We start from the raw sequence: 26993 nt of genomic DNA, 5'->3' as shown, positions 1-26993 counted from the left end.
TAAACTATTCAATGTAGTAAATCAGTACATAACAATTAGCTGTGAATTACAGAATCCAATTTAATGCCAAGTGATAAGTCTTTATGCTAAGCTGGAAATTCAACTGCTGTCAATTTGTTATGAAACAGCCTCTGTGAGAATCTGATATAATATAATGTACTGTCCAGGTCATGTATCATCATAATCTAAATAGCATTGCTAAGATTAGATAAGGGAGTGTTGATAAGTTAAATGCATTTACAACAAAATGTTTCATATAAAAGATGAATACTTTGATTATTAACTACTAACATAGGCTTATATTCAGCTCCAAAATACTAGACAAAAATGTTGGAATAAAAATCACTCATTGACTGAAAATCCTTTATTATCTTTGCTCCCCTCTTGGGGAAGAGAAGGTTTTGCGAATATTAATCAATCAATCAGTAACGTGGAAATTTTCAGAATGATACATGAAAATTTTGAAAATATACTCTTACTGATGTGAGCTGTCCTGTCAATGGGACCAGTTGTGTAAGTAAGAACTAATCCTGTGAGGAAGGGTTGCAGGGCTGGGACCTTCAATCAGCATAGGATAGTTTTCAATAGAGCTGCCTAGCAAACCTAAAGCTTGCAAGCATAGAATTAATTAAAATAAAAGGAGAAATCAAAATGGAAATTCAGCTTTTGTATTGGATTTTTATTGCTGGGGTTTTTTTTTTGCTACCCAGATATTTTGTCTGACTTTGAGGACAGTAAGAGCTATTGCCCCAGTAAAAAGTGCAGAGAGGAGTCAGGTGAGATGGACTGGATGGGGGAATATAAGGTGAGCAGTAGCACTCACTTGTTCCACTAAACTTTGGCTCACACTGTACTGGGATCTGTGTGGGATCATGGCTCAGGAAGGTTATGCTGGGAATTAATGTTGCTGTAAGTATATGATGTTTTCCATTGCTTTTGATTGGCAGCTAGAAGGGTAGGTAGACAATGGCAGCAAGTCTCTCAGAAAGCTCTGCCTGTTGGGGTAACCACAGCTCATCAATGAGGGCAGACAATCCAGCTGGAAGCTGTGGGATCACAGGGTTTGGCGAGGACCCTTGGACTCTATGGGTTAGACGCCTAGGCCTGTACTCTCTTCATGGACACCTCAACTCTTTTCTTTCCCTGATGGAAGCATAACACACAGGTGAGCTTCACAACATTTCTAGGTCTCCCATCCTTAGTAAAGTTTCTGTGTAAGGTACAAAAGGGTAGTGAGTCGTTAAGGTGGGTATTTTCTTTGTTCTGGGCACACAAATATGTTCTCTCCTGAACCCGTTGTGCTTTCAGAATCAACTACAGATAGTCCAAATGTAACAATATACAAATATTGGCAGCCAATAGGCAGCTTTTCATCCCAAGCAGGAAAACAGAAGTAATGCTGAAAGCTTTTCCAAGAGGTGCCTGGAGCGGTTTATTTGCCAAAGTTTGAATCTGTAATAAACAATTCACTGTTGTTTTTATTTTGAGCTCCTTCTATTTAACATTTGTTTTTGTATTGCTATACACCGAACGTGTATAAACAAGGCAATGAAAAGAGGCTTATGCATGAATGCCATCAAGGTAGACTGTTTACAAGGACTTTCATCTTATATAGAAGGCTTCCTTTAGTTCCACATTTTATGAAATAACTCGGAACCATTAAATGAAAGACCCTTTATCAGTGTTTTTGGTATGTGAATAGCACATTTATCAGTGATTTCTGCCCTGGGAGGAGGGGAAAATAAATCCTGGAGCTTTAAAATGCTACCTGGGTTGTAGGAAGAGAGTATGTGTTTTAGACGAACTCAAAGGTTTCAATGAAATTCAAGGCAGGTTCTACCTTTCTCATTCTCTCTTCTCTGCAGAAGTGGAATTCTAATATGCCAGGATGGTAGGCACAAATCCTACCATTCTATCTGCAGGTGTGGAAGATGTCTGGCACAGCAGAATTACATTTAATTAAAAAGCATTGATTAGAAAAGAGTCACAATAGATTTATACCTGTGAGACAGAACAGAATTCAAAACCTTGTTTATAAAGGTATGATTTTGCATGTATGCCTATATTTATATACAACACATACAGACATACCATATAAAAACTCTGTATGTACTATAATAGGGGATGGGGTGGTGTGGTATGCCAATTTTATTGGCATAATTTTGGGATGTCTGTATTGCTTCCCAGTGAGAAGACATGAGAGTATGCCAAAAGAGTGCCTTTGTGCACTAACCCACACCATCGTGTATTCTGCATACAGCATGGCTCATCAATTGCAGAAGGGAAAAAAAAACCTAGGATCAGAATGTTTTAGACCGGTGCTTTCCAAACTGCAGGCCACAGGGCACTTGTTGTTGGTCCCTAAGGAGCTGATTGGGCACACACTGCTGGCTCCTGCCTATTGTTTCCAGCTGCTAAACTGCATTAAAAGCGAAAATACATTAAGCACTTTCCTCATATTTCTTCTCTGGGTAAGCAGGATGTAGAACAGAGAATGAAAGTCTTACCCTTTCCCTGCTATGAACATATAATTTGGGGGGTACCAACCTAAAGTAGAACTATTTGACCAACTTTATTTGACTCAATAATGGTACACAGAAAATTAGTTCCATCCTTAGGAATGAACTTTGCAAGGTAACACAGAGGCAGGCACTTTCCCACCATGATGCTTCCTAACTTACATTTGTGTCAGAATAATGGAACTCAATAAAGCTAGTTTATAGACACTAAACTTTCTTACCTGAAAATGAGTTTGTTATTTATATGCCCTCCTAGTGTCACCTGTATTGCTGAATAGACCATCTTTTCTTCTACAGACCTTTAGTATGCCAAATGAACTATTGCTAAAGACTTATTTAACAGTCATAGCTAGTTGCTCCCTCTGCTTTCTACCCATTTGAAAAAAAGGAAAGCTAGTTTTAACTCTTTACTCCCAAAATGTGTTTTCCTTTCTTCTTGCTATATGAGCAATTTTACTAAAAGCTGACTTAGCAACAGTAGCAAAATCAGTTTTATATGTGTTTTATTATGTGTTTTCAGGGATCATTTTCATTCTTTACATTATGAAGTCTCAGAGCACTAGGGAAATTTAGATAAAAATCAATGGATCAAATTCAGACCTAGTGTTAATAGGTACAGCTTCCATACCACTAGATTGAATGGGAATTGTGTCTGCTTATTCCAGGGCTGAATTTGGCTCTAATACTTGTCATCTGACTCCCTGGGGCATATCCACCCCTCTTGCAGCTTTTAGGCATTGCAAAAGGAACAGAAGCCACATATGGGCTCTGAAAGGGTTAATGTGGGCCCCATCCTGGCTCTGAAAGGATAATGTGGGCCTGAGCAACCAATTATGCCACCTGGCTGCACTTGGAGGGGACAGGGGCAGTCTTACTTAAAGATGAAGACCAGGTGGAAAAGGAGCTGGGTGCTGACTATAAAGAAGAGAAGTACAGATTAGTAGGGGGCTGCTGGAAGAAACTCTGCAGTTACTTTCAGAGATTAAAGGGTAGGGAGTGTTAGTCAAGTGATTATCTCCCAAGTAGGAAAATCTGGCAAGGGTTAAGGAGAGATACAGAGAAACTAGTGTTGTGGAGCAAACTCTGGTGATGAGAAGCCCTGGTAAAAAAGCAGGCATTGACTGGACTTCTAGAAAGAGAGAGTGTGAGCCTTAGGAGGTGTTCAGCTGAGGAACCGAGTGGCATGAAAGATCCTGCCTAGGAGTGCAGGCTAGGATTTATATTTATACCTTTACTTGGGGATTTTTGTTGGCGATTTCTACTGGAGAGCCTTGGCCTTGAGAGAAGGGTGAACTTACAGCGGCTGTGGGAGAGGCCTGCTGATATGCTAAAGTAGGGAAAAGTAAAGGTAATCATCAACAAAGAGTAGGAAGGAGAAGATGTTGGCTGCTGGTTCTAGGATCTCTAGACTGAAACCCAGTTTAATAGGTGGAGTGGGGAAAGGGGAGGGATTGTTCTCTTATCGCCACTGGGGAAGGTGGCATGAGACCCCTGAGAAGGGGACAAGCATTCCTGAGAGCCCTCAAAAGAAGGGCATGAGGACCATAGGACCCAGGATCAGGGCTGGAGACCTTTTGTAAGGACATTGGGTTATTTTCTGTTGGACTTTGTTACCCTGGAAGGGATGGAGCTAAAGAGTGACCTGACAAGAGGGCTGACTCGTGAAAAGAGAGACCACTGAAAGATTGGTGCAACTGTTGACAGGGCATGCTAGAGAGGAAAGAGTCTCCTATGTTACACCCACCCAATAGAGAGCACTCCAGTGGTGAGTTCACCGTTTTACACCACCCACATCCCTCCAGCTGAGGATTGTGCTTGCTGATGGGTTCAATGCTAATGACACCAGTGGCTCCTAGGAGGGAGTACTTCATCACAAAGATCCCTGCTCTTACTCCACTGAAGCTAATGACTAAACTTTCCATCCACTTCAAAAGGGATAGGGCTGGCCCACAACACATAGTATTTTCTTCTAGTTAATGACAAGCTAGTGGCTCTCTACACAGCTGGTCATTAACTGCCAGAAATTGCCCAACTCCGAGGTCATTCTTGCTGTTGTAAATATAAAAATGTAATGAGCCAATAATTTAACCGTCTTTCTTATATGTGCTGAAAAATAAACAGCTGAACTGCACACTTTCTTGGATGTGGAGTTCTGGTTACTGTGCCAAGGTAAAATCCTGGCTTTACTGAAGTCAATAGTAAAAACTTCCATTGAGTTCAGTGGAGCCAGGATTTCACCTCTAGTCTTCTCCTTGGCGTGAGAAGATCCTAAGCATGAAAACTAATATAGAAAGGAAAGACTTCATTATCAGAGTTTCAATAGGTTTATAATGCACCCATAACAGACACTTTTTTAAAATAAACAATTATTTTTAGTGACTAGGCTGCTTGGTTGCCAAAGAATTTCACAAATGTATTCTGTCTTTGTAGTGCGTGCTGTGTTTTGGTACATGTAAATGAAAAAGATTTTGACATTATCTTGATTTTAAAAAGCTGATTGCAACTGATAACAGCTGAGTTTTGTGGGGAAAATAGGCTATAATTTGCCTTCACTAATCACCTGGCAAACCCTTCCCGCAACAGAAGATTAGTGCAGTGGCTGCTCATTATTAATTATGGAACTGGAGAACATTTTTCCAGTGCAAGTTAATTATGTTACTTTGAGTGGGAGAAGTCCAGTGTGGCAGTGGTGTTGTAAGGTCATGTTTCCCTACATCAGGCTTTTATAGTTCATGATATTAAATGTGACAAGTTCTGTATTGGAGCTAGTCTTGCTCATACAGTCATGATATTGTTCTCCTATTTTTGATGCAATTTACTGAAGATTAGATTCTCTTTAGCATTTGAATTCATTACTTGTTGGCACTTTGGCTTTTTCTTATTACAGTATATTTCTGAAATCCCTATGTTTTCTTTTTTGCATGAATTTTGTTTTATTTTTGCTGAGTAATTTAACCATTTGAGAGAAATATCAAAAGTGTACTCCCAAGCCAGTAAATTGTTGCATGACATCCACTGCTAACTGAGCCTCATGGGCAGACCCATGTGCCTATGTAGAACTCTGTTGTATTCCATGTCATTCTGTGTGAGCACGAATGTCTAACTGTATGGTGTCCCAATGAAATTAATAAAGCTGCCATAAAATGCAGGGTTCTGCTTATGCAGATTAGATTACCAGTTCAGGACTCAAGAAGTTGGGAAATAATTTATTTTTTTTCCTTTTAAGTCACTGGCAATTTAAAAAAAAAAATCAGAAACGGACATATTTTATTTTTAGTTGAACTAAAAATGATTTTTAAAAACATTTTAAACTAATGTTAAAATCCATTTTGTGTCAAACACAACATTCTGACCTAAACAAAATGCTTTGTTTAGATTTTGAGCACTTTTATGGGCTGTCCATCACAGTTAATGCGTGTGATTAGTGCAAAACAAATTAACTAGATGAAGAATTGTCATGATTAATCGCACTGTTAAACAGTATTGGATGCCAATTTAAATCTATTATAAATATTTTTGGATTTTTGTACGTATTCAAATATATTGATTTCAATTACAACACGGAATACAAAGGGTACGGTGCTCACTTTATTTTTTTATTACAAATATTTGCATTGAAAAAAAGATAAAATAAATTGTATTTTTGAATTCACCTCAACGAAGTCCACTCAGTCCTACTTTTTAGCGATCAACTGAACAAGACAAACAAGTTTGTTTACAGTTATGGGAGATAATGCTGCCCACTTCTTATTTAAAATGTCACCTGAAAGTGAGAACAGAAGTTCGCATGGCACTGTTGTAACCAGTGTTGCAAGGTATTTACATGCCAGATATGCTAAAGATTCATATGTCCCTTCATGCTTCAGCTTGTAGTCTCTAAAATTTTACTTTTTCTTTTTGAGTACAGTTATGTAAAAAAATAATAAAAATAGTTCAACTTACAGTGAACATAAGAAAGTGAATTAGCAATGAATTGGACTAAGAACATTCCTCTCCCTGAAAGTAAACAAAAATAACCATTCAAAACATGAGGAATGAGTGGAATTTTATTTACAGGGAGACAGTGTGGGGAGAGAGCTCAGTTTGCTCTTCTACTTTGGGCAATAAAACGTGAACGTGTTTCGGTTTATCCCTACACAGTTTTTGGACTTCTTTAGCCACATTGGTTTGGAAAGCCCTAGTGTAAATCCTATATAAAGATATTTATACCAATACAGTGTGTTTCCCTAAACTTAAAGTAATAAGCTATCCTGATATAGGCACCTTTATATTGGTATAACTGTGTCCACAATAAAGGTTGTACCAATGTAACTAGTGGTATAAAGTCTTGCTCCGAACCAACATCGTTAAATCAGTACAAAAACTGTGTAGACCAGATCTTTGTTTCAGAAATTCTGGGTGTTCTTTGTCAGTTGATATCCCTGAAAAACCAAATGATATTTATTTTAAAAAACTCTCTCCAAGGGTTTGAACTTGCATGTGATGTTGTTGCAAATCCCTCAAAAGCAGGGTGTGTGTGTGATTTATAATTTATCATGTAAAGTCTGATGGAGCTCTAACTATAGCAGCATGACTAGTGCAGTGATTATTCTTTATCGCCATGGCATTTGCTGCTGAAATGGTGGTGGGCAGATCCTAATGCTCTCAAAATTAATGTGCATTAACCTCCTTAGCTGAGAGATTGCCCAGGGTATGGTATTTTGAAACCTAATATATCAAAATGATTGTACTTCTCCATTTAAGAGTTGCTGTCCACACACGTGCTTCTTCAAAGTTACTTTCCATAATTTCAGAATAAATGTACATTGAATGGGAGAACCTGAAAAAGATTCTGACTGGTATTTTCCAAGTCCTCATTAATACAAGTCACAATCTCTCGCCGCTAGAACAGCTTTATAGCAATGAGAATATTATGGCACAGATTTGCCTTGTACGACTGGTTTTATTTTTGTTTTTAATCTCCCCCTTCCCCCCCACACACACTTCTTCTAAGCAATGCATTTATCGCCCAAATCAGCAACCACTTCATGCCTGGAGTGCCTATGATTTTCAGTGGGAGTTCTGCTTTAGAAACATATGTGGAATCAGATCCCTAGAGCTGAATCTCAATTGCTGTAGTGATAGTCTGATGTAACCCGGAGAGACTAACACCTGATATGCATGCACCAATGAAATGGGGAGCCCCTACCTAACTATGGCTCAACAGATACAAACAATTGCCACATGGTAAATGTCTAAAATGTTCATCCTGCTGAATTAGTTTCCTTTCAAAATAGAGAAATTAAAAAGGGTTTAGCTAGGTTTTTCACATGGGTTCATGAGTCACTCATAGAATCTCTCCAGGCACCAATGATGTATGTGTGCCACAGTCTGAAAACCACTGCTTTAGTGTTTGCAAAGCACCTTGAGATCATCCAGGGACAGGTGCAGTAGAAATGTAAAATGTTATCAGTAGTATTTTAGTTGATCAATTGACAGTAACTTTATTATAATACTTTTTTAAGTTGGCATGAGTGTCAAATGTGGTCTGATCATTCCGTGCTCTCTAAGCAAAATGGCTGTGTGCTGATTATATCTGTCAAAAAAGTAATAGTCACAAACCAAGGGAGGTGAGGGGGTGAGTTTCAACTCTGTACTGGGTAAATAATTGGGTAGATGCCAACAAGACAACAGAAAGAGACCATAGTTGATGGTGGGTGCCACCACCCTAATAGTGAGACAACTACCTCCCCCCCCCAATATATATAAACAGGAGAAACAATATTAGCTCTTTTAGACCAAAGATGAAGAAGGAAAAATAACTACCATTGAGTTCTGCATGCAGATCCCAATCAGTGCAGTGAGGATGATCCTATTGACATTGCTAGTTAGCATTTATGTTACAACTTCATGCTAATGAGAGCTTTCTTCCCTTTACCAAGAGAATGAAGTACATTTTAACTACTGGCCATATGATTTAATAGTTTGTACCTGACCACTTGTCAATGATACAACATAGGAGAAGAAGGCTATCTCTGGGCCTGATGTGAAATCATGCAAATGATTCCAGTTTTTCACTCCAGTCCTTCAATTTCTTCTACCTGGGCAGGCCCTTATCTCCAGGCAAAGCCCTATTGGAGGCATTTGTGAAGTCTCGGGGTCTGCCTGCATGGAACAGGGTGTAGGATTGGGGTCTTAACTGGGAAATCTTTAATGTTGTCCTAGTGAAACCCTGTCTAGTTATATGTTAAGATCTTAACAAAGTGGAAAGTTAAAGGGACACAGTCAACTTGAAAATCATACATCTGTTTAATGGCCAGCCTGTTTTGTTGTTTGTGAACACATATTAATCAGATACTTGCATAAAGTTGATTACAATTGTCTAACATCAATTACATCAACAATTTATTTCAGTTACAAACTTGTAGGTGCAAAGTTCAAGGCCATTTTTGAAAAGTTAATCCTAAAATGCCATGTCTGTCTGCCGTTGATTGTCAGTTAAATTTTACTCTTTGTGGGTATAAAATTAGAAATCAGGGTGGCTTTTCTTATGAAAATGTAAGGCCAAAGATATTCATTCCATTGTTTTTAATAGTTGTATAACGTACAATAATATGGATTACATATGTGCTATAGATATGGGGCAAATACATGCATATTCATATACACTTATGTTCTTCAGTACTAGGTATACAGCCCTGAGTCAAGAAAAATGACCACCCTCATTTTCAATCTTACAAAAGCACCAGAAATACAATATATATGCACCAACACATGTAGAGAAACATTAAAAGAGGATCCTGTTTAATTCAAATTGTGATGTCTTTAATGAGCAAAGCCATTACTTTGGATTTGTTATGTACTTGTCCTTTAGAAAAGTCCTCTTTCAAACCACACAGCTTCCCTTAATTAATTCTTATCACAGAGACATCTTTGTCATAAACTACTTTTATAACAGATGAGCAGAATTTTATAAGTGCTTTTGTTTACAAGATTACTAAAAGAATAACGATTTCACAGGGGAACTGCTGTCGTAATTTTATCTTTAATTCTTCCAGCATCCTTGACATTTAAAGTCAATTCTAATATTATTGCTATTGAATTGCAAAAAAGAAAGGTGTTGGATTTTTATTGATTTTTAAATACATACATGCGCTCAGAAAGATGGCATTTCAAAACCTCCTATAACGGTAAGTTTTCATTTTTAAAATAAACAACTTATAATAGGCCTCATTGATGTTAGTGTCTGAATATTGGAAGGGAAATGTTAGTTTGCATCTCAAAGCACTGAGAAACTTAAGAATGTCATTTACAATCCAGAGAGAATGAAAGGTAACAGCAATGTCACATATTAAATTCAGAGAATCTGACTATACAAGCACCACGTCTTTAGCAGTGAGAACAACCTTCAAGCATAAAATGACCCCCTTTTTAAGGTAACTCCAACTTGTCATGCAGAGTTGTAAGCTTACCTGCATTTTATGAGCTCTGTGTATTTTTATGTGTTGCAAATAAAGAGGTAATTCCATAGTGACTGAAAAAGGCAGACTGAGAACATCTGCTCTATCTCATATGTTATGAAGGTTTCCCTACATACACCATTAGTTCTATCACTGTATCTCAGTCCTAATCTGCAAAAGGCCAAACTTCTTTTTGACCTAAAATCTGGGCTCGGTCATGTCTAATTACATAGTAGTGGTTTTATGATATACACTTGTGTCCATTAGAGTCCAGATTAAGGCCATGAAAGAAATCTGTATGTATATTTGAAACTACATCTCCGTTGCCTTCCACTACATCATTTTATTTTGTGAGTGTACGACCGCTTTTGCAAGCATGTGTGTATAACTCTATTTCCAGCAGGAAGTTATAATTTACGTTAATCTATGCAATCTTTGTAGACTGACATTTTTGTAATCCCAATCCCAGTTTCTGGTAATCAGAGGTTTAGGTACATTTGGAGCATGGCGTTGCATCCCTGATCATCTTGGCTAATAGTCTTTGATGGACCTATCCCCCATGATCTTATCTAATTCTTTTTTTTAACCAAATTATACTTTTGGTCTTTGACATCCCCTGGCAATGAGTTCCATATGTGACTGAGTTGTAAGAAGTATTTCCTCTTTTTTGTTCTAATACTGTTGCCAGTGCATGACCCCTGGTTCCTTGTGTGAAGGATAAATAAAACCTCACTAAAAACTTCCTGCATAACACACATGATTTTGTAGACCTCTATCATATCTCCTTAGTCATCTCTTTTCTAAGATGAACAGTTCCAGTCTTTTTAATCTTTCCTCCTATGGAAGTTGTTCCATAGCCCTAATCATTTTTGTTGCCCTTCTCTATACTTTTTCCAGTTATAATACATCTTTTTTTGAGATGGGGTGATGAGAACTGCATTCAGTATTTGAGGTGTGAACATATCATGAATTTATAGTGGCGTTACATTCTGTGATATCTAACCCTTTCCTAATGGTTCCTAATATTCTGTTAGCTTTTTTGATTGCTATTGCACATTGACTGGATGTTTTCAGACATTTATCCACACTGACTCCAAGATCTTTCGAGTAGTAGCAGCTCATTTAGACCACCATCATTTTATATGTGTATTTGGGATTATTTTTTCAAATGTGCATTACTTTGCACTTGTCAACACTGAATTTCATATGTGATTTTCTTGGCCAGTCACTCAGTTTTGTGAAATTCCTTTGTAACTCTTCACAGTCAGCTTTGAACTTAACTGTCTTGAGTAACGTAGTATCATCTGCAAACTTTGCCATTTCACTGTTCACCCCCTTTTCCAGATCATTTATGTATATGCTGAATAACACAGGCTCCACAACAGATCCTTAGGGGAACTCACTATATACTACTTTTCATTGTATGAAAACTGATCATTTATTCCTACTCTTTTTTTCCCCTTTCTTTTAATTAGTTATTGATAGGACCTTTCTTATTATCCCATGACTGCTTTACTGTGCTTAAGAGCCTTTGGTGAAGGATCTTGTCAAAAGCCTTTTAAAAGACCAGGAACACTATATCAACTGAATCACCTTTGCACATATACTTGTTGACACCATCAGAGAATTATAACAGATTGGTGAGGCATAATTTCACTTTACAAAAGCCATGTTGACTCTTCCCCTAGATATTGTGTTAATTTATGTGTCCAGTAAAGAACAGAATTATCATAGCTTCAACCAATTTTTCTGGAACTGTAGTTAGACTTACTGGCCTGTAATTGCTAGGATCAGCTCTTGAACTTTTTAAAAAATCAGCATAATGCTAATTATCCTCCAGTCACCTGGTACAGAGATTGATTTAAGTGATAGATTGCAAAATTATTGACTGTTGTATGTAATTTCATTTTTGAGTTCTTTCAGAACTCTTGGGTGAATACAGTCTGGTCCTGGTGACTTATTACTGTTTAATTTATCAATTTGTTCCAAAACCTCTTCTACTGACATCTCCAATCTGGGACAATTCCTCAGATTTGTCACCTAAAAGAACTAATGAGATGTGGAAATCTCCCTCACTTCCTCTGTAGTGAAGATTGATGCAAATAATTTAGGTTCTTTGAACATACATAAGAACGGCCATACTGGATCAGACCAATGGTCCATCTAGCTCACTATTCTGTCTTCTGACAATGGCCAATGCCAGGTGCTTCAGAGGGAATGAATAGAACTGGTAATCAAGTGATCCATCCCAATGGCCATTCTCAGCTTCTGGCAAACAGTAATCCCTGCCTATCCTGGGTAATAGCCATTGATGGACCTATCCTCGATGAACTTACCTAGTTCATTTTTTAACCCCGTTATAGTCTTGGCCTTCACAATATCCTCTGGCAAGGAGTTCCACAGGTTGACTGTGAATTGTGTGAAAAAGAAATACTTTCTTTTGTTCATTTTAAACCTGCTGCCTATTAATTTCATTTGGTGACCCCTTAGTTCTTGTGTTGAGAGAGAGAGAAAGAGTAAATAACACTCATTTACTTTCTCCACACAAGCCTTGATTTTATAGACCTCTTTCATATCCCCCCTTAGTTGTCTCTTTTCCAAGCTGAAAAGTCCCATTCTTATTAATCTTTCCTCATACGGAAGCTTTTCCATTCCCCTCATCATTTTAATTGCCCTTTTCAGTACCTTTTCCAGTTTCAATATATATTTTTGAAATAGGGTGACCACATCTGCACACAGTATTCAAGATGTGGGCATAACATGGATTTATAAAGAGGCAATACAATATTTTCTGTCTTCTTATCTGTCCCTTTCCTAATGGTTCCCAACATTGTTAGCTTTTTTGACTGCGACTGCACACTGAGTGGATGTTTTCAGAGAACTATCCACAATGACTCCAGGATGTCTTTCTTGAGTTGTAACAGCTAATTTAGACCCCATCGTTTTATATACATTGTTGGGATTGTTTTCCAATGTGTATTACTTTGCATTTGTCAGCATTGGATGTCATCTGCCATTTTGTTGCCCAGTCACCCCATTTTCCAATGGCGCCTTATCTTCCTTGAGTGCTCTTTTTGCACCTTGATTGACCAGTGGCCCTAATGATTGTTTGGCAAGCTTCTTGTTTCTGATGTAAATAGAAAAACTAATCGCAATTTTTTTTCTTTTGCTAGTTGCTCTTCAAACATTTTGATCTGCCTTATTATACTTCTGCACTTTACTTGCCAAAGATTGTTCCTTTCTATTTTCCTCAGTAGAATTTGACTTCCAATTTTAAAGGATGACTTTTTCCTTTTGTCTTTTACTGTGCTGTTTAGCCATGTTGTCATTTTTTGGGTCCTCTTACTCTTTTTTTGGGGGGAGGGGGGATGTAATATAAAATGTTTAACTACAAAATGTACAAATGTACAAAATATACAATGTACAAAATGTACAAAAGAAAAAAATAGATTATATAATTGTACTATGCCCAATTTTTCCATTTATTTTGCAGAAAATACTACCAACCACATGCCCTTTTACATCTTTTCTCTCTAAATTCCCTACACTTGAGTAAATTAGCTCTTTTACCTTGAGTCTTTTTTTTTAAAAGGGTGATATTGCTTTTGGAAACTACTCTAAATTCACACTAGTCAAAATGTAGAGTTCACTTTAGTAGAAGTGGAACACTCAATTAAATGACTCCTGATTGCTGTCAGACTTTCTTTTTAAGTAATGTAGCAAAATTGACATGTAAGGATGTTGTAACAGGGTGTGTACAGGTGCTTTCAAGGAAGTAATGGGTCAAGCATGGCCCAGTTCTGGTTCAACATGGAATAAAGGAATTGTGTGAGTTGTAGAAGGATCCTGGGAATTGTAGGTTGCTGTAAGTCATGCTGGGAAGGAAGCTGGTCATATAACAGGGGTGGCCACACTGCAGCTTGTCAGACACATGCAGCTCTTGTACGGTTAAAGTCTGGCTCACAGAGTCCCCCAAGTTACCTCTTCCTGAAGGCTCGACCTATCAGATTGGGGTGGGGAGCTCAGGGCTTCTACTGTGCAGTGGGGCGGTGGCATTAGAGACTTCTGTCCAACAGGGAGGGGGATCTCAGGCCTTCTGTCCCATGGGGCACACCTTCCGTGGCTCAGGGCTGGGAGTGGGAGTGGGGCTGAAGCCCTGGCAGGCATGCTCCATGGAACAGAAGCCCCAAGCCCCACCACAGAGCTGAAGCCCTGAGGCCTGACAGGTACACCCTGGCTCTTGAACTTCTGAAGATTGTTGTATGCAGCTCAGAGGGTAAGGCCACTCCTGTCATATAAGGAAAAATTGTCCCTCAGAAGAGGGGGAGACACCAGATATGATTCACGGTTCTCTACTGAGAGAGGCAGGGAAGTAGTTGTGACGGGGCCAGACCTGACGGTTATAGCCACACCACTGGCATAGCTGAAGGGAGTGCAGACCCACGGGGCCAAATAGGCCTCCCTCACCACATAGTATATAGAAAGGTGGGAAAAGAAAAAGAACCCGAGGAAGAGTAAAGCATGTGAAGGAAAAGGCTTGAGATAACACAATAAGGATGTGAGCTGAAGGCCTTGTGTAGGTACTTAAGGTTGTTTAGAGACACCCAACCTGGAACTCCAGTGAAGAGGGTAGAAGTTGCCCTTCAATCTGCTGCCTCAACCGGAGTGAAAGCTGTGGTTCCCAGGCTTTCTTTGAGCCAGTAAGTAACTATATAGCCTTGTGCCAATGCAGTAAGAATTATTGCACCTGGCAAGGGCCGGACTATTGAGCCCAAGAAGCTTGATGGACTGACCTTTTTAATCCCCCATCCTTGAAACATGGTTGCTCCAGAAGAGGGTATATAGTCATAGTTTGGCCAGATGGTCAAATTTCTCAGCCAGAGAGAAACTGGGGTGTTGCCCTACTGTCAGGAGTAGACTTTGGAACAAATGAGAAACTGAGGCATAGGTGTGAATCTGATGCTGAAAGGTAAAAATCAACTATTTGTATGAATAAAAAAAATGGGCATTTACAGTTATTCTCACAACTTACATCACCCCACATCATCAAGTGAAGTAACTATGCTGTCCAGTGAGTATGGGGGATGGAGTCATGGCTCTGCCTCCTGAGGGTTCTGTTATCCCCGGAGTTGTACAGCTGGACCAGTTCCTGTACTCCTGAATGCAGACAGTCCAAAAGTCGTTGGCCCTTTTATGTGGACAAAGAAAGAAAGAAAGAAGTACCTTTGAAGTGTCGGCACTGGTCATACATACCAACATGAGGTCCAAGCGGAATCTGCCCTGCATTTACAAAAACTAATCGGAACCAGTAGAAACTGGGTAATTGTATGCTTCAGTATAGGACTAGTTATTGTCTATAGTGACAAATGATAAAAGGTGAGCTGTGGTGATGAACAGACTGTTTAGATCTCAGTCTTTGGAAACTGTATCTTAGAAAAAAATTAAGCTGTTTTTTTAAAAAATAAAGATACCTATTTTTTTTATCCAAAATCCACGATGCAATTGCTATTGGATCTGAAAAATTCAGTACCAATTTAATTAGAGAAAAGTATTTGTTAAAGGATTTCTTTCATTATTTGCCCCAATGTCACCCTTTTGAGCAAACGTTTGTTATGTATATTTACCAGCTACCACGTATCAAAGGGGAATTGCATAGTCAGGTATTCTATTTTTCGTGTTGGTAAGTGTTGCATCTCTAGTGGTCTTTAGTGCATGTTGTAACAGTTGTAATTCTACTACAGCCCATGAAAAACATGGACCTGACTCTCCTCACTCTCTTATTGAACTACATCGTGTGACTTATGCTCATGTGAGTGGAGAATCATTCATGTTGTGACCCAAAGAGATGGAGGAAAGCAAACAATTGAAATTAACAGATACTTCATCTGAATTCATGTCAAGGTACAGGGGAAAAAATAAAATAGTCTTCAGTGGTATGAATTAAAAATGCAGTGTGAGATTTAAGCAGCTGGAAGATGAGTGAATTTCTGACCTTCTAGATAGCAGTGGTTCCTAAAGAGTTATGATCTGCTGTATTAATGTGATGGACTGTCATGTAGCAGTCTCCTGTGTTGATCTGGTTTCTACACATACACAGAATTGGGATAATATTCTGATCTATTGGACCTTGGCTGGAAGACCCTGAGAAATGCTGCATGTTTCTGTACGGAATCCAGAAATGCTCACTTACGTATTTCCAAAGCTACATGAAAAGTCGTCATAATCTGGAATGACTCATGAGGCCTTTATGGGACACCATGGAAGACTTTCAGTCTTCATTATTGACTTAAACTAAAATACATTGAAATTGTATGTGTTGTTTGAAGCCTTTGATGGGAATATCTAAACAAGGGAGGATGGAAGCTCTTCTTCTGACTACTTGCATCCATGGTTGAGGGTTAAAAGAATTGCTGACCTAAAAGCTTCACACTCATTATCCTAATCAATGAGCCTGTATGTAGTGACTACCGTATCTAGTGCGCACTAAATTTATCACCATACATCCCCTACATTACATTACTGATCTGACTGAACCCTGACTGTAACAGTATATCCACAGCTGATGTCTGTCTGTCCTGTTGCGCAAATCACCAGATGATCAAAACACTGAGAGGAATATGGTCAATAATAGTCTGAACTGTCTGTTATTTCCATAAGCCTAACAGGGATCATCTCTGTAGCAGAGTATCATTATTCCAATTTAAGTCAGACCAGAATTAAAACTGAAGTAATTAAATGAAGCATTTGTTTTTGCTGTAACGTGAAAGAAAAGGTGTTGCTGAAAGTAAATCCAGAGATAGAAATGATTATTATAACTCTTGCTTGCAGCATGTATATCATTTTCTAAGATGACAAAGGATACACATTATAATCCTGATCGATTTTTATCTTCCCATTATTTGATAGCTGGAGACTTTAATATAAGAAGATAAACTGATAGGCTCCAGTTTGTAATGTTGTCTTGGTGAAGAACCTTGAGTTTCTATTTTTCTGGATGGGTGGAGCTCAGGCACAGATGAGACAGCATTTGTAGCCTGATAGACACCTCCGGACTTCAGAGAGAATTTTTTCTGCCAAATTCAATGGGAGTTGGATTGGTCCCTAGGGATTCAAGAAAACAATGTGACTTTGCTTCTTACATCACTTCAATTTGCAGGTTAGAAAGTTAAAATGACCTTGGAAAAAGGCCATCCTCCTATTTTTCTGATTTGATGGAAGAGTGTTGTGACTGTCTATATATAAAGAGGGTTTGTAGTGAAAATGAGAACCACTAAAATCAAGCAGGTAGCAACTGTAACAAATCTGAAGCAGCTTTCATATGGAGTCAAGTTCTTTGAGGGAATGATCAACATAGCTCTCAATATTAAACTGGTTCTATCATACAAAAGTTAGATATGGAAGACTAACTAGGTCTCTTAATCCCTTCCCCTCATAGCACAGGATTGCTCTATGCAATATCTTGTAGTACTGAGATTATTTTTAAATGGCTTGATCATTGGGGCATCTCCAACAATTTTCCTTGGGCCACTATTTCACACTGTCATCAGCCTTCTCCATGTGCACACAGATGTCCCTCCATAATTAAATAATGATCCAAATAGTCAAAAAAGTAAGGCATTTATTCTGTGCTAACGTAGACCATAACAGATCTGAATACAAAAAAAAGCACTGAAAACCCCCTCAGTGATCTGTTCATTCTAGTAGTCCATCAGATAAAGCTAGTGGAAATTAAGGAGAGGATCAAAAGCAATAGGCACTTAACTAATGAAAAAAGCAAACATATAGCTCAGCGTTCTCCTGTAAAATGTTTTAAATTCACTTCTCGTTCCCATATACAAGGGTAAGATCACAGCTCAAGTTTAATCCAATAACCATTCTACAAAACTCACTGTTTATTTCAAGCCTTGGTTCCTTAAAGTCTGATTTTACTCGTAAGGCTCCTACTATCTGATACTGTGTTCATCTGTTCTGCGTGCGTCTTGACCTTTTGGAGCAGCTCCCCTCCTATTCTCTCACTCCCATTCTCTCCCCTCTTTAATCTTTCCATACATATTAACTCTGCAGGATTTTTGCTCTAACCTTAATTTTCCTGCATCCTGAAGCTTCACAGCTAAAAGGTTGCTGCTAATCCTTTTTCTATTTCTCCTTCCATAGAGTGTATTTTGTTCATCCATTTTCATCTTCTGAAATACTCAGTATACATAGACATTTACTCAGACTTGTGTCTGCTGCATAAGAAACGTCTTTCATAAGCCATCTTTAATACATTTGAGGGTCACAATAGGGGTCAACTGTAGAAAAGTGTCTATATGATGGGGAAACATTTTCTATTGAAATTGTATTCATGATACATCATTAAAGCTGTACTGTGCTGAGAAAAGTCTATCCACAATGATAGGGTATGGAAGAAATGACTCCAAAGATGTCAGGAGAAAGGAGGTCTTTGTAACTGCCCTCTCTTGATACAAAATCAGGGGCAAAGTTACCAGTTAATGTTTGGTGACAAAACAGATATTCAATTATTTGCATTACATTAGAGTGGGTTCTCCTCCATATCTGTTGGCACAAACTTGCAGGGAGGGTGAGAGCAAAGGACTTCAAAACACACTGCTGCTCCATAATCCTGGTGCCAGTCGGCATCATCCTGGTCCCCAGTGCAAGATGTTGTTTGCTAAGCTGCTATCTCCCTGGCTGTTCATCTAAAGGAAAATGACAGGTTAGCCTTTGTAAAAGGCTCACTGTATTCTCCTGTGAGCTGACAGGACCAGTGCTGATCCCAGTGGGAGGTGCAACAGTGAGTCCAAGGATTTGCAGGTTGGCTGTTAATTCCATCCACCCTGGATACCTCTGAAGTCCTTGGGGAAGAACCCTAGGACTCCTTAAAGCTGCAGGAGGACAGTTGAGCTGGAGTTCATTGGAAAACTCCCTTGTAAATAAGGTAGAGGGTCAGTTTTGACCTTATTCAGGCTGGAGGGCTGTGTTTTGGAGTAGATCGGGATAGTCAGTTCCTCTAAACCAAATATTCAGAGGCTTTATCATTTCTCTTCTCCAATCCAGTTTTGCAGGAACGATTAATGAAAGCTTCTACCAGATAACCCAGGGAAGTGCACCTGACCACCTAAAGTATCCTAAAGTATCCAGAAAAGAGAGAGTGTCCAAGAGGATATGAAGTAATTAACAGGAAATTTCTGTAACAGGGCACAGAGGCAACCTGCTTTAGAGGAATGAGCATATACCTCTGTCAAGAAATACCGCCTGCAATCCCGACCCCATGGAGGTCAAAGGCAAAACTCCCCTTGACTTCAGTGGAGTCAGGTTTTCACCCTGTGTCTTAATCTTGCTGCCTTGGCCACAGGCAAATCCTAGTTAATCTGTTTGTTTCCCCTGCTGTTAGATGGGGATTTCAATAATTCCAGGGGTGGTGGAAGACATTCTTAAGGTTTACACAGTGCTATGCACAAAAGATACTAATTCTAATGGTTCTCTCCGTTAGAAAGCACTTTATCACCTGGGAGATGACTGCGAAGGGGAGTGGAATTGGGGCACTATTTACCATGCATTCAGAAGCTTTCCCTACTGAAATGTATTCACTTCGGGGCTGGAGCAGGAGAGGTAAGAGGCCAACAAAACTACTGGGATTTGAACCTCTTACTCCTCTGCTTTACACTTCGTCAGGTGCTTGTAAAACATCAAGTTAACATACAGCAAAGGTCAGAGAGAATGTTTTTGGGAGGGAGAGAGGGGAGGAGTTCTTTTCCAGTAGATCAACAAACTTCTTAATTTTCAAAGGGTTTCCTGGGGTAAAAAAAATAGTCACTAAACTCCATTTAAAAACTGTCCATGACAACAAACTCCCAGCAGGTAAGGTGTGTGAGCCTACTTCGCATGCAGTGAAAGTAATACTGACCAAACAAATGAAAATAATCCAATATATGATTCAGGTGGCACATGCCTGCATAAGAATGTGTGCAAGGAACCCACTGCACAAACTTGCCCTGGCCTAGTTAGAAGAACATAATCACACTCTGTACTTGAGAAGCATAAAGACTGCTTCAGTCTAGGCTTCTAAAAGGGTGGAATGATGGGTGAGACCTAAGTTCTATCCCAACTTGTTCATAATACTCAGCGGAGTTGAGCAAAACAGAGGGGTGAAATATTTTCTGCAGCAAGAAAGTGTATAAGAAATAAAATACGTGGTTTATAATCTTTCATTTTTTATCAGTTTAATTTTAGGTTTTCTCCCTTTTCTCCATAGAAAATTGGAAGATAAAATGGGGGAAAACCTAGAAAATACAAACATATACTTCAATTAAAAATGGAAGGGTGTTGTGTTTTTTGGTTTTTGGAACCACACTCTGGTGTTTCTATTCAAAAAGATTTTGGCGAAAACTTTCTTACCAGCGTTAACTGCTACAGTCTTGTGTGTATTAGCAGTCATACTTGTGTTCTGAGTCATTTGTATATCTTATGGTAACTATGATGAGGTGTCTACGCCACACAAGTGGTGGAAGGGTTAATGTGTGTCTGTGGTCAGTTAACACACTCGGTTGTGCCTGAAGGCAAGATAAAGTGATTCAGAAAAGCCACTGAGGTGGAGAGCACTAACTGCATGGTGCCCTGACAGAAAGGCATGATCGGGACATCCAGGGAAGAAATCCAGACAACTGATCAACTAAAGAGGGTCTTCAGCAGGGAGTTTGCAACCTGGGGTGGGCCTGGAGGTGAGAGAGCAGCCGGGGTGAAAGTCTCCTGGAGTGGGTCTGAGAGAAGACCAACTGATAGGCAGATGGCCTTGGCATAGATGGGAGTGGAGGCAAGATTCCCGAAAGGTAACTCTTGAGAGTCCTTTCTCTGTAGAAGAACAGAGAGCTAGAGGAGTGCCCAAGATGGAATAAAAGTTTTAGCCCAGGAAGGGGCAGATACTACTTTTGTTGTGGCTTGTTTAGTCTTTGAGTTTGGTTAAGACTCAAGGGAGAGACTCTGGGGCCATGAGTCAGAGAAGAATGGAACAGAAGAGCAGCCCTGCAGGGGTGGAAGATCTTGTTATGTTGACAATGTTCCACATAATGTTGGTCATTCGGAATATGGATAACCCAGAAAGGAGAGGCAATAAAGTGACCTGGCCAGAAGGACAAGTTATGAGAAGACAGACCAGCTCAGAGCCACAGTGGCTGGCAGCAGAGTGCTCTATCTGAGGAAAAAGCAGCCATGCCATGCCCAGCTAGGAGAGGATTACCAGTACTGAATCCATTCTTCCCCAGTGTGATGGGGTGCCTACCCCACACAAGACCTGGAGTGGTTAAAGAGGCTAGGCAGGCCATTTTACTGCTCAAGCTGCACCTGAAGAAGGAGACAGGGAGCAGGCCATTAATTGAAAATGGGCTCAGTTGGGCAGGAATAGGGGCCTGTATAAACCCCAGAAGCTGTGAGCAGCAACTGGGCCATAAGGAAGGAGTCTACTATCAACTCTTGGGAGGAAGGAGCTTGGGCTGGCAAACCCAGAAAGAGGAGGAAGCCAGCTAAACAGGAAGAAGCCCAAGGACACAACAGCAAGGCGTAGGACTGTATAGACCTTGGTTCCTTCTTATACAGACCCTGGGCTGTTACCCAGTGTAGAGGGCGGGTCTGGGTTTCCTTACCAGCCACTGGGAAGTGGCGCAGAGTGCTGGAGACTCCAGCCAGACAGGAGGTCTGAAAGGACTTTGCTTTTCCTGGAAGGGTGAAACCTTAGTGACCTTGCTGGAGGACCAAGCCATGGACAGGAAACTGCATCTCCAGACATGAGAGGGGCTGCAAGGTGAATGAGACAACAGGTAGAGACACTGCCAAAGGAGGGCAGTGCCTGGCAAGAGCTAATCCCCAGAGCCACCATGAGGAGGCGCTACCTCTGGTGAGTGGACCCCGTGACAAACGGTAACAAATGTAAATGTCAGTCAAATATACACCACACACTGTGGCAAAGAATTATCTTCCTGTGCAAACAGCACTTACCACCATGAGACCCCAGTCATATTTGGGGTCCCTAGGTGTTCCTGTTATATGCTTGGTTTTACAAAAGAAGACAGCAGTTGCAACTGAACAATGAAAAAAATGTGTAATCCATTATGACTAACATCTGCAAGGCATAATTCACTGAACTATATGACACAAGAATACCCATAGTCTATCAGTTTAGGATATGTCCTGTTAGCTTTGACCTATCTAGAAGCAGAGATGGGCCTAAACTACAAATATTAAATCCAAAGCCAAATAATCCCAAAGTGCAGGAGTGTTTCACAGTGGTACTCTCTCTGATCTGTAGACAGAGGCCCAGTTTGTAAAGTATTGATCTAGATTCAAATATAGATTCATCCTTATGTTTAAGGATGTATCAAATCTTGTATTTCAGTTTCAGCTCATCTCTAAGATTTCCTGAGAAAAATGAGCTGAAGAAACGAATTCTTACAGTTTATGGTAATGCTATCCTGGAATGCAAAGCTTAAATTTATAGACATTCAGACTTATCTAGATTTGATCTTGCAACTGAAAGCAGTTGAATGTTTCTGCTTAGTGACAATGTCAGAGGTTTTCCTTACTATTTTTTTTTCTAATGAGCTACTCAGCTTTTGAATAAATGCTGCCATTTCTCTCTACAGGCAGAATAAAAATTCCTTGCACTCTTTCTTAGCTATTTCAATAGCTTTATATAAATGGGGGGGAGGGGAGGAGGGAATGACTAATGATGACTTCTGACAATTTATGAGCATTGCACAGCCAATGCTAAGTTCCCTCACATCACATAACCGGGTACAAAGTGATCTATTGAGCAAGGAATGTAAAATCTCTTCTTCTCTCCTCTCCCCCTCCACCACAAAGGATTTTATTTTTAGAAGCTGTTGCCAATAACGGGTGGCAAAATACTTGCCTTATCCCAAAATCATTAGTTACCCCATGAACCTGGTGATATCTAGGCTTAATTTATAGCTCACTGCAGCTATATGTTGCTAGTGCTATGGAATAAACTTTGCAGAAAAACTGTTCTTTCACTTGGAATGTAGCAAATCTGTTACCTGTGAATATTTTTTTAATACATGCATGTTAGTGCCTGACTTTTCAAAACTGATTGCACATCCAAATATGTGCATTTAATGACTGAACTGCCAATCAGGTATTTGTGTGTGGAAATGACTGAGTATGCCTCAGACTGGCCGTTTGTACACCCAAACACCTGCCATCTGCATGCAGTCCTGATAATTAGGTGCACAGTTGAACGCATTAACTCTCTTAAAAAATCAGACCTTTAATCTCTTTGTCACCCTGCTGTATGTGAGCATTTTCATAATGAATCTTAATTGCTTTTGTGTTTTCATTTCTATAAACTGACTAACCTATGAAATTTCTGTTCATGAGTTAACAGGTACAATAGTACTTGATGTCTCTTACAGACTCTCCTCACATTTTGGGAGTAGACATTTTTATTCTGCACTTCCTTTTATATCTAAGGACCCAGTCTAAGATATTGGGTGAGATCCTGACTTCCCCACGCAGGGTGGTTTACAGAAAGCTGATGGAAAGTTAATGGATCTGTTCCTCTCTGAGTATTCCCTCTATGTGGAGCAGTCCTCTGGCATAGAGCTGTTGCAGTGACTCTAAACCATGCAAACTCTTTCACCCCCTCACCCCCATGGTGGCTAATATTAAGAAGAGACAGTATAGCCTAAGTCTCTCAATGCCCTGATGATCATTGGCTTATGGCACGGTCCTCAAGAGATGTTCTTTGCTGGTACAAGATGAAACAGCTGTGAGGCTAATTTAGTTTAAAATGGGGATTGGAAATGGAGCCCAATGGCCTCAGTCTAGGGTGGGTAAAAATACCTTGGTGCCACCTTTACCTCCTCACAAGATTTAAGCTGCACCCAGTGTAGTTCAGATCCAGGCAGGGATTCTGGGCCTGAGCTCTCTGACTTGCAAACTGTCTGACACTGTACATTTGTCTTATTATAAACAAGGAACATAAGCAGTTGGGCTGGTTAAATGCAGGGTGGGGGGGGGGGGGAAGGGGGAAGGAGCAGTTGGGAGAAGCCACCACAGTTGAGAAGGGCAAGATGAGGTGTATGGAAATGTGAACAACTTTTAATATAAATGATAGTGTCATCTAGATTTTCTGTAAAACAATCATGTTGAGTACTGGGGGAAGGCACTTTAACACCGCAGGATATTGCTACATAGCGGGAAAGAGAATGTAAGTGCAGGTTCTATCCAGCAGTTATGAGTGGGATCACTTTAAAATCTTACTGTGCCACCCAGACCCTCAGGGCCTCTCACAACAGTCCTACAAAGAGGATATTTCCATACCTAGCCTACTGACAATTATTTTAATTTGTTTAAATTGGTATCACCCTGTGGACAGCTTACTTAAAAGCTCCACACACTATTTTGTGTTCATTCCCTAAAGGTGCTTTTTTACTTTAGGCACACTATATGAGCTGAATTAATTATTGCTCTAAAATGTACTTTTTGAATCAGCCTAGTTCTAGTCAGACGAAAAGCAGTGTGTGGAAAAGTGGTGATTGTCACATACAATAATTTTGAGTCCATAATGGTTTACAGATGTCAGCTCAATTAGTCACTTAAGGAAACCATGCCCATTGTCCTGAAATTAACTGAACTGAATCTTGAAAGGTTATTAATTGTAACGGCATATAGTCTACTTTAGCATCGTTAGAAGCCCACAAGCACTTCAAATCTCCTCCCATGGTCTTTGTGTGGAATATTCTGCATGGTAAATTCTGTAAAAGTTATATGGGGCCTACCAAAATATGGAGATGATTGAACATCAGGAAAACAGAGCTTAATCCAAAACCCATTCCAAGTCAACTGGAAAGACTCCCACTGATTTCAAAGGGCTTTGGACCAAGCCCTCAGAAGATGACCTTAAGGACTAATGCTCATGATAAAAGCATCTTCTTACTAAAACTGGAGAAAAAACAGAGGCTGAACCTGTTGCCTTCTCTTCTGCAGCCACAGAGCTCTGCTAAGAATAGAACCAAAGTTCTGTTGCACTGGGATACCCCACCAGTGATGCACAGTTGATGCGCACTTACGGCTAAGCCTCACCGATGCATGATTTATAGGTAGGCTGGGGAAAAGGAGCAGAGGTCGTGGATCCACTAAATGTTCCTTCCCCCAGGGGAAAACTGTGTAGGTGGTACAAAGGATACTTCAGCCTTAAAGCTAAAGATGGGACCACAGAGCAGTGCTACTGCCACTGTGCATCCTGGCTGGTTTCCTGGGCTTTGTGCTGGGGAAAGAACACAGGAAATTTCCTGCTGTTCAGGAAATGTCCAGCTAGTTTATTATGTATTGTCCACAAACACCAGTTATCCAGCTGTTACTCATTGGCCACCTATTCATTTTTATCCAAATCTAGTCTTACTTGCTAAGTTTCTGTAAAAGAAAAAAAGATGACTTAAAACCCCAAACAAGCAACAGCACCCAACATTTCTTATGCTGGAGCGGACATCAACAGATGCAACCTAATAAGGTAGTCATCTCATTATGGGTAATATAGCCACCCTAATTGTGTGGTTCCATTATTTATGGGGAGAGTGCTGGTGTACTTCCCATTCTAATGAGTATCCCTCACTTCCTCGGGTGTACCACTACAAAGCCATAGCCTTGCATATGAACACAAGTGTTAAGGAGTAGGAGGTTGGGGGTGGTATAGGACGAGCACGGAACTGGTGACAAGCAGTGTTACCAGATCCAGGAGGCTTGCTATAAATCACTGATATCTGATGTTTGTCCTAAAGCCCACACAGCTGGAATCAAGATACTATAAAAATCTCAATGGTCCCTTTGAAAAAAAAGGTTATAGCCCTCATACTTGTGGTGAAATATATTAAGTGAATTGCACACAAATGGTTTGAACCAAATAAAGAAACCAAAAGTGTTTATTAAAAAGTGTCCTTATTTTTATGCCAATCTCATGATCTTTGGTGGCCGGACTCATGATTTTTGACTGTTTGGTTCTGGGAACATTTACACTACCAGGGCATGTTGCACCTGATAGCATTGGGCGGTTCTTTTAGATGGACTCACAAAAGTGGTTGAAGATCAGAACATCTTAACAGGTAGATTTTTTTCAGGGCTCAACCCTACTGTCGGGGAGTGGGAAGACTTGTGTTCCGAGGACACTAAGAGCTGTGCTCGTGGGAATAGAATGCCTGCTAGCGCCATCCAATCCAAATAGATTGAAGGGCAGGAGCCACACTGAAGTCTGCCTCTTGGTAGAGGTTGTTAGTCAGGCTAGCAGCCTGTCCCCACACGCACGTGCTTTCCGTTACAGAAACAACTGTGATATAGCAAGGGCAGAGGGCAGTAGGAGAGTACTTGAAGGGAAGTATTTAAGCCCCAGAATGCTCAGGGCTCTGTTCCCTGCAGACTAGCTAGAAGTCATTAGGGGGCAATTAGGAGCAGCTGAGGCCAATTAAGGCCCAGCCAGCTGCTGGATAAAAACCCTCTGCTCCAGACAGACAGACAGCGTGTGAGCTGGAGGAGTGTTGTGCTGTGTGCAGAGTTGTGTGAAGGAGCAGGAAGGAGTACAGATTGTGTGGAGGAGCCGAAAAGAGTGCTATGGAAGATACCAGGCCCACGAAGCCAGAAGGACAGAGGGGGAAAATTAGTCCAGGGGAAAAGACTGCAGCTGTGAGTACGGTGCCAACAGCACATAGCTACTACTCATAGTGCCCCCGGGCTGGGATCCGGAGGAGTGGGTGGGCCCGGGTCCCTACTCCCCTCCCTGGGGAGCAGGGGTAGCTGGTGACACCCTGGCCCACTATGAGAGGCAAAAATGTGAGACCCACTAGGGTGAAGCCAGCTATTTGCCACACAACCCAGAGACAAGGTGAGTCAGTCACAGTTTTGCAAATATGATTTACTGTGGAGAACCATGATCCTCTGGACATAAATCAACATCATACTGGTAAACCAGCAAATCAAGATGATGCTACAATGATAGTGAATCAAAGCCAAAAGGAAGTTCTTAACCTGAAAT

Source organism: Emydura macquarii, unplaced genomic scaffold (assembly GCF_026122565.2).
Source record: "Emydura macquarii macquarii isolate MOO-44397 ecotype Brisbane River unplaced genomic scaffold, CSIRO-AGI_Emac_v2 contig_561, whole genome shotgun sequence".
NCBI lineage: Eukaryota > Metazoa > Chordata > Testudines > Chelidae > Emydura > Emydura macquarii.
This window is presented reverse-complemented; position numbering follows the sequence as displayed.